The sequence below is a fragment of the Echinops telfairi genome, unplaced genomic scaffold (genome assembly GCF_000313985.2).
Source record: "Echinops telfairi isolate 266 unplaced genomic scaffold, ASM31398v2 ScPeMD7_9;HRSCAF=40, whole genome shotgun sequence".
Lineage (NCBI taxonomy): Eukaryota > Metazoa > Chordata > Mammalia > Afrosoricida > Tenrecidae > Echinops > Echinops telfairi.
This window is the reverse complement of record NW_022103906.1, coordinates 780385-788354: the sequence shown is the minus strand read 5'-3', so window position 1 is coordinate 788354 and position 7970 is coordinate 780385. Positions and strand designations below refer to the sequence as shown.

Below are 7970 nucleotides of genomic sequence, written 5' to 3'. Positions count from 1 at the left end.
GCTCTTATGGTAGATGTTGTGTCATCTTTGTACTTTCAATTTTCTTATACTAAAAGCCAGTGAAGCATATGATTATTTCTCCTTTTTAAATTTTATGTATTGTTGAGAATATAGACAGTCAAATATACACAATTCAACGGTTACCACGTGTAGCCATTCCCACCCTCTGTTCTGAGTTGGTCCTCCCCACTAACATAAATGCAGTGCTCCCTTCATTCCCATCTGATTTTACATGTTTACTGTCAAGTTGATCCCAGATGTAATTGTTAAATGTGCAAGGCAGACATTCTCTACTCAAGAAGCTAAAGTATTGTTTGGTTTTAAGAAGAACCTGGGGTACTATTTTTAGTTTAAAGATGATCTCATGGCTATAGTTCCAGGGGTTAATCCAGCCTTTACGACTCCACAATGTCTAGAATTAATGAGGATTAGAAATTCTGTTCTGCATTTTCCCCTTTCAATCACAATTCTATCAAATCTTTGATCCAAATATTCAGTAAGGATAACTGGGCACCATCCAGTCCTGGTATCCTGGAAAATGAGGCAGGCGTTTATGCAGTCAATTAGCTTCACATTTCATTTTTCATTCCTATTATTTTCTCTTTTCATCCTTTGTTGCTCCAGGGAAATAAGAATCCAATGTCTTCGATGGCTCATTCAAACTTTTAAGGTTTCAGGCATCCTACATGCAATGAAGTAGGAGGTATATAAGAAACATTATTAAACCAAAAATCATAAGCTAAATATCCAAACTAAGGAACCAAATCTCTCTCATCAGGTGTTGTGTTACATGTAAGTATCCTCAGCAGCTTGAATTATAGTCAATAGATATGGTCTTCTAGCCAAATTACATATGTGACATATAATTCTGGACTCAGTAAGCTTGTGGCTATAATCTAGTTTGGGAGGTATTTCTCTAATATATTAAATGGCAGGATTAAGGTGTGATTAAGATCTCCCAAATCACACTCTTTTCCTTTGGAGCATATTTAAAACTACCTTCGAGGGTGTGAACACTCCTGTATATTTCTAACATCACATCACCTGGAAATACATCCCTCTATTTATTTATTTTTTTTGGTTTGGGAGAAGGCCCTTTTGAGGCAAGGATGACAAAACTTTCTTTCCTGTAATTTGGACATGTTGTCAGGAGAGATCAGTCCCTGGAGAAGGACATTATGCTTGGTAAAGTAGAGAGGCAGTAAAAACGGGGAAGGCTCTTGATGAGATGATTGACACAGTGGCTGTGTCAGTGGGCTTCAACATAAGAACAATTGTGAGGATGGCGTAGGCAAGGGGTGGTATTTCATCTTGTTGCACATTGTCGGGTCACCATGGGTTGGAATCAACTGGAGACCACATTCTCTGACGTAATCGCTGAAGACAAAATGGGTGCATAAGCAAATGTGGCCAAGAAAGCCGATGGTGTCCAGCCATCAAAAGATATAGCATCTGGGGTCCTAAGGCTTGAAGATAAACAAGCGGCCATCTAGGTGAGAAGCAACAAATTCCTCATGGAAGAAGCACACCAGGCTGTGTGATCATGAGGTGTCGATGAGATCAGGTATCAGGGGTCAAAGACCTCTGTAGCCTTGTCAATGGCTGTCTTGACTTGCGAGTTTTCACGCCACCAAATTTCCACAAATTCAAGGAAAATTTGTATTACTTCGGCCCCACACCTGCTGGGAGCTTGGCTGCCTCCTTAGTTCCCGGCACTATCCCTCTATTTTATGACAGCTTTGACAGACTCAAGATGACCTTTTGTGACTTTTGGCTCTGGACCCTGCATTTTGGCTTTTGGGGTTTGGGACTGAACAGTGCCTGTCACCAGAGAGATAGTTCCTCAAAGTTTCGTGAGTTCCTGTGAGATTCCAGTGGATCAGAGAACCCAGGGCTGTGAGGGAAACGGAGCAGAAAAGCTCAACAGAGATGGGTATTTTTCCACTTCTGGTGTCCCTTACAGCCATGGCTGCCGCCGCTACAGCTGGCCCTGGGGTGCCAGCGTCCCCGGATGAGTTGCTCCAGAGAAGACTGAGAAGGAGCTAGAGGAGGACAATGAGGAGGAGCCAGATGAGACCCTGCTGGAGGGACTCTGGGGTCTGACGCAGATGTTCCCGGAGAGAGTCCGGTCCGCGGCCGGAGCCACTTTGACCTCTCCTTTTTTGTGGCTCACAAAATGTACAGGTTCTCCAGGGCAGCCTTATGGATCGGGACCACTTCCTTTATGATTCTGGTTCTACCTGCTGTCTTCGAGACAGAGAAGTTGCAGATGGAGCAACAGCCTCAGCTCCAGCAGCGGCAGATACTCCCAGAGCCCAATACAGGACTGACTGTTGGGAGTGCTGCCAGGGCCTCTGCCTTCGCTGCCTGGGAAGATCTAGTGCTTTAGCCTGCATTGAGGTTAGTGGGAGAAGTTTGAATTTCATTTGTTAGAACTGCTGATTTCGGGATTTTCTGTTGTGTTTTGGTCAAACTTCGGCACATTGATCTGTGTGGAACTGGTGGGAGAATCCCACCTTTGCCCTCCACTCCGCCAGGATCACTCTTCTGTCTGCACACCGACCCCAGAGTGCAGCAATGCAGATGGTTGGTTACCCACCACCCACCCCTCACTAAATTGCTCCCAGGTTGTCCTGAACAACTGTCCTCGCACTCTTCTGAGGCCCTGGGAGGAATGTCCTCAGGCGTTGGTAACTTGGCTGTTTCAGAGTGGAGAGTGGGGGAGGGACACACAATGTGCAGCAGGCACAATGCATTACAGTTGCGTGGCACAAACCCCCGCTGCGTGCGATGTGTTGGGAGGAACTAGTTCCTTTGCATTTTGGCCAATAACTCTGTATTGTGTGTATAAAAAATGGCAGCAATCACTTTTTATATTTAAATATTAAAAATGATTTCAACTGGAAAAAAAAGTTGGATATTTGTTACATCTTTAATCTCCAACTCCTTGGGACTAGTCTGGTACTAATTCTTCTGAAAGAAATTATAAGAACAGTTGGTGTCAGAATGGTGGGGCTTGCTGCAATGACCCTGACTCAGTGGAAACTGTTGATTTGGGAAAAGAGGAATAAAAAGGAAAATGAGAATGCTGTGGATTTCAGATGGGATAAAGAACACCCAGAATGGATTAAAGAGGCTGTTATGCTGACATCCATTATCCAAGGCAACAATTATATCACAGGATGCAGAAGTGGTGGATGCAGATCTAACTCATGAGGAATTGGATGCATATAAAACTAGAGTGATAAGGAAAGACAAGACATACGATTCCTTGGTTTCTGTTATCAATGGTAGCTGTAATGGCAGGGAAAAAGAATGTGGGGGTGGCTTGTAGCACTGAATCTAGTTCAGAACCAGCTAAGTCAAAACTATTCCCTCTAGTCAGGGCAACTCAGAATGGAAAAACTCTGTTAGAACAACAGGAAGTACCACTAAGGCTCTTGGTCACCAAGAAGGTAGTCTGGGAGGGGAACAGAAAGAACTATGAAACTATTGAAATCAGTGATATAGTCTAAAGGAGTCGTTTCAGTTTCAAGACCAGTATCATTTGCTTCCCAAAGAACCATTAAGAAAATGGAACAGTCCAGAGGAATCAACTCATGTGTAGCTTGTGGCAGCGATGTTAGAATGGCTTTATGGTAATCAGGATATCCATCAAATGGGCCATGGCAGGTATGGTAATCAAGGGAGCCACTTTTACATGGGTACCTCATGTAACTTTACTTCTGTAAAACAAGCAACAACCTGAGAAGCAGTTTGTTAGGTTTTACAGATGCAAGAAATGAAAAGGCAATTAATAGGAGGAGAAAGGGCCATTGAGAAGGAGCTTATCCCAGTAGAAAAGAGATTTTCAGATGGTTATTAAGAAATAGGGTTGATTTAGTGAGCAATGATGGAGTTGATACAGCCTCTAACACAGCACTACAGGAAGTTGGTGGACTGATGAAAACATCTGTTCGTTCCCCAAAGTTAATGAGGCCCTCACAAATATATTCTATTCACTCAAGGAATTCTTAGTTTTGGAATTTCTACCTAGGGCCATGGGAAACAGATTCAGCTGGTTGATGAAGATAAGGATTGAGAAGGGGAGCCAAGGTCTTCTGATGTAGCTCCAAGCTGGAGCCTCAGGTATATGCAGATGTGTGGGTATGAAGACTGCGGAATGGGGAAGAAACCTTATTGGGCTCTTTGACACAAGACCCCAATGCACTGTATTTCCAAATGTGCCTATAAAACAGTGAAGAGGCCTAAGGTTAGACTCTCAAGGTCTAACCAGAGAGCAGGATATAACTGCCCTCTGGGTTTCTGTACTGTCCCCGCTTATGGGAGCAGACAGCTCAGTCTTTCTCCGGGGGAGAGAGGCTGTTGATTTTGAAGTGTTGATTTCAAAACAGTTCAGATTTGAATCTTGTGATTCGAAACCCAACAAATAATCACTATGCCATCAGGGTCTCTATGAGCCAACCTTGCTTGACTTGCTGGCAGCAAACCCTAGATTTGGGGGATACAGAGATGCAAAAGTTGATGGGACTAAAGTAAAAGTTTGGACGGGACTTGGAAGTTTTACACAGATCTTGCTTGGATGAAACAGTTGCCTCTCTCTTAGCTGAATGTATTATTGGCATGGATATTATGTCTACCTGGAGAACTCTCCCTCTACCTAATACCATAAAATTGAAGGAATGCAATTCTCTATTAAGACCAGAACTGATTAAATGTGCTAAGTAGGAATCATTATAATAGCCTGAACCAGCTCAAATTTTAAATCCAAAACAATATAGGATACTTAGTAGACAAAGGGAGATTAACTGCTTTGATGAAAGACATGCTGAAGGTTGGCATGTTTGTGCCAATGGGTTCTCTTTATTAACAGTCCCGTATGGCCTGTGAAAAAGGCAGATGATTCCCGGAGATTCAGAGATTACTGAGGCCTAACTAAAGTACTTCCACCGTGCCTTCAGCTGCTCCAGGAAAAGTATGGGCAGTGCAGAGAATACAGCAAGCTAAAGGAGACCAGTGCTTAATGCCTGAGCTCATAAGTGTTAGTAAAGGGACACCTGTGTGGAGCCAGGTCCCATGAAAAGACTTCTAAGGGCTTAAAGGGCATCAGAATAGGATATGTTGATGCCCACCAAAAGAATCCCCTTCTTGTGTCTGTAGGCACCTGGAATCAACAAGTGTGCAAGCTGGTTGGCCCACATGAGGTTCCCAGTTCAACAGTGCTTGTCTTCATTGAATTTCTTTGGACAAATGAACCTCTTTGTGAAATTATGACCCAATAGAGGTTCTTCCTAAATTTAATATAATTTTCTATCAAACAGAAAGAGGAAACATCATGCCCCTCTCCCCAGAAAACAAAGAAATACACATCCACTTCTATTTTGCTCCTCAATATTCTACAAAACATCAATGTACAATGTCTCTGTTTACTGACTTCTTTATGATTTTCAACATCTCACATGCAGATAGTTGCAGTTAGCTTAGAACAGGAACTTCTATGGTTAAATGGGTCCTTTTCCTTGTGTATGTAGTCTTCTTTCCTAGGACTCATGGCAATCCCACACGTGAAGACTCGGAGTTCTCCGTAGGTTTTCTTCTTTCCTTCCTCTGTGTCTGCCTTTCTTTCTCCTCTTTTGAGGTAGTTATTTTATTGTGCCAACCTAGCCAATAAACACATGTGGGGTTAATTGAAGGGAGGAGAGATAAATGGTTCAGTGAGCCTCACCTTTCTAGTTCTTGGGTCTCTTGCTTTCTAATGGTCGGACCAGGGTGCAGCTGCCTTAGCCAGTTCCCTGCTTTAGCTGGCAAGACTCACTTCCTGTGAGACGTACCTGAGGAGAAGCCACATGGACCTACTCTGATGCAGCCCTGATGCTGGAGCAGGTGTGTGGAGACCCCTGTCAGCGCTGAGATGTTTACAACTTCACTGACTCGGCTTTCCTCCTGTAGTCAGCATCATTGCATCTGTTTTGTGAGATGCAGGAGGACTTTGTGGATTGGTGTTGGACATATGGGTTAATGGGTTAATGTTGGACTTGTGAGCTTGGGCAGCACTGGTGTGGGATGTTTTCTTGATGTGCACTTAACATTTATATAAAACTCTCTCTTATACATGAGTTTCTGTGGATTTGTTTCTCTAAAGTACCCAAACTAACACATCTTATTTCTCCACTCTCCTTTCCCCTGTAATTGGCTTCCCATTCTCCTTGTGTGTGACTTTATCATTTTACTTTTTTTTTCTTTCCCCCCACATTACTCTCATTCTCCTTTTCTATTGTTTTTCTTTACTTCATATACTATTGAAAGAAGACAATCTTGTACTCTTAGGTTGTGATTTTATACCTTGTTTTCATCCCAACAATTTAATTTAATGCATGCCTTTAATAATATCATTCGATGTCAAAGTATTAGAGAAGTTTAAACTTTTATACTACTCTGAAACTAGTTCCTGATAGTGTTTGAAATACTTTGCATTTCATAGTATCCTTATATGCCTCCTACAGTAGCTTATGAATAATAAAATTAACATAATTGAGGATACTTTTATCATCATGATTTGTAACTAAAAGAAAAATTGACAGTTACTTTATAATTCTGTTATATTATCATTCTTACATTAAATCGTACTTGTTTTGGCAACTAAGATATGATTGGTATCATAGTCGAAGATAGAAAAGCACTCCATCCACAAGGGAGGACCTAGGTGAAGATCAAATAGATTCTCTCAAAGATAATTTTCCATCCATAATGCTACAACTTCTCCAGAAGTGAGTCAAACCCAACAACAGTATGTTTTATCTAATACATTAACGTTAGTCACCATGACATTGTCTGTCTGATGCAAATTTGAGTCATGTACATTTGACCTTCAAGAGCTACTCAATGCCTCAGAGACCTCACTCGTTTTTTCTCAGCTTGCTTTCTTAGAAGCAGGAAATCATGGGAGTAAATGGATCTAAACCTCAAATATCATAGGTGAGCTTCAAAGTCAGAGATGGCTGTCTGTTAAACTTGATTAAACTTATTTTCCCATCCTTCCTCACCACCATTTATTTCTGTTAAGGACTCAGACTTAATATTTCATTATTTTGTCAATCAAAATTTATTAAAGTCAGAAACACACTCATACACACACATCAGCTATATGTATTTTGAAACGGATTGAAATCCCTTCATAAAAATATAGTTATGAATTTGAATTATATTTTTGGAAATAAGTATGCAAATTCCAATTCTCATATTTTAAAAAAGGAAGTATCCTTTTTTTAAAATCATTTTATTGGGGGTTCATACAACTCTTATCATAACCCATACATACATCAAATGTAAAAAGCCCATTTGTACATTCGTTATCCTCATCCTCAAAACATTTGCTCTTCACGTAAGCCCCTGACATCAGCTCCTCATTTTTCCCCCATCCCTCCCCGCTCCCCTCTCCTTCATGAACCCTTGATAATTTATAAATTATTATTTTGTTATATCTTACAACGTCCGATGTCTCCCTTCACCGCTTTTCTGTTGTCTGTCTCCCAGGGAGGAGGTTATATGTAGACCCTTATATTTGGTTCTCCCACGCTACCCCACCCTCCCACCACCCTCCTGGTATCGCCACTCTCACCACTGGTCCTGAAGGAGTCATCTGTCCTGGATTCCCTGTGTTTCCAGTTGTCATCTGTACCAGTGTACATCCTCTGGTCTAGCTGGATTTTTTTTCCTTTAATCATTTTATTAGGGGCTCATACAACTCTTATCACAATCCATACATACATCAACTGTGCAAAGCACATCTGTACATTCATTGTCCTCATCATTCTCAAAACATTTGCTCTCCACTTAAGTCCCTGGCATCAGGTCCTCATTTTTTCCCCTCCTTCCCCCTTCCCCCCTCCCTCATGAGCCCTTGATAATTTATAAATTATTATTTTGTCATATCTTGCCCTGTCTGACGTCTCCCTTCACCCACTTTTCTG

General features: G+C 41.7%; 1 pseudogene; it reads left to right on the top strand.

Moving 5' to 3' along the window:
- The first annotated feature begins 1965 nt into the window (after positions 1 to 1965).
- On the top strand, positions 1966 to 2381 carry LOC101643944 (annotated as a pseudogene).
- The last annotated feature ends 5589 nt before the right edge of the window (positions 2382 to 7970 follow it).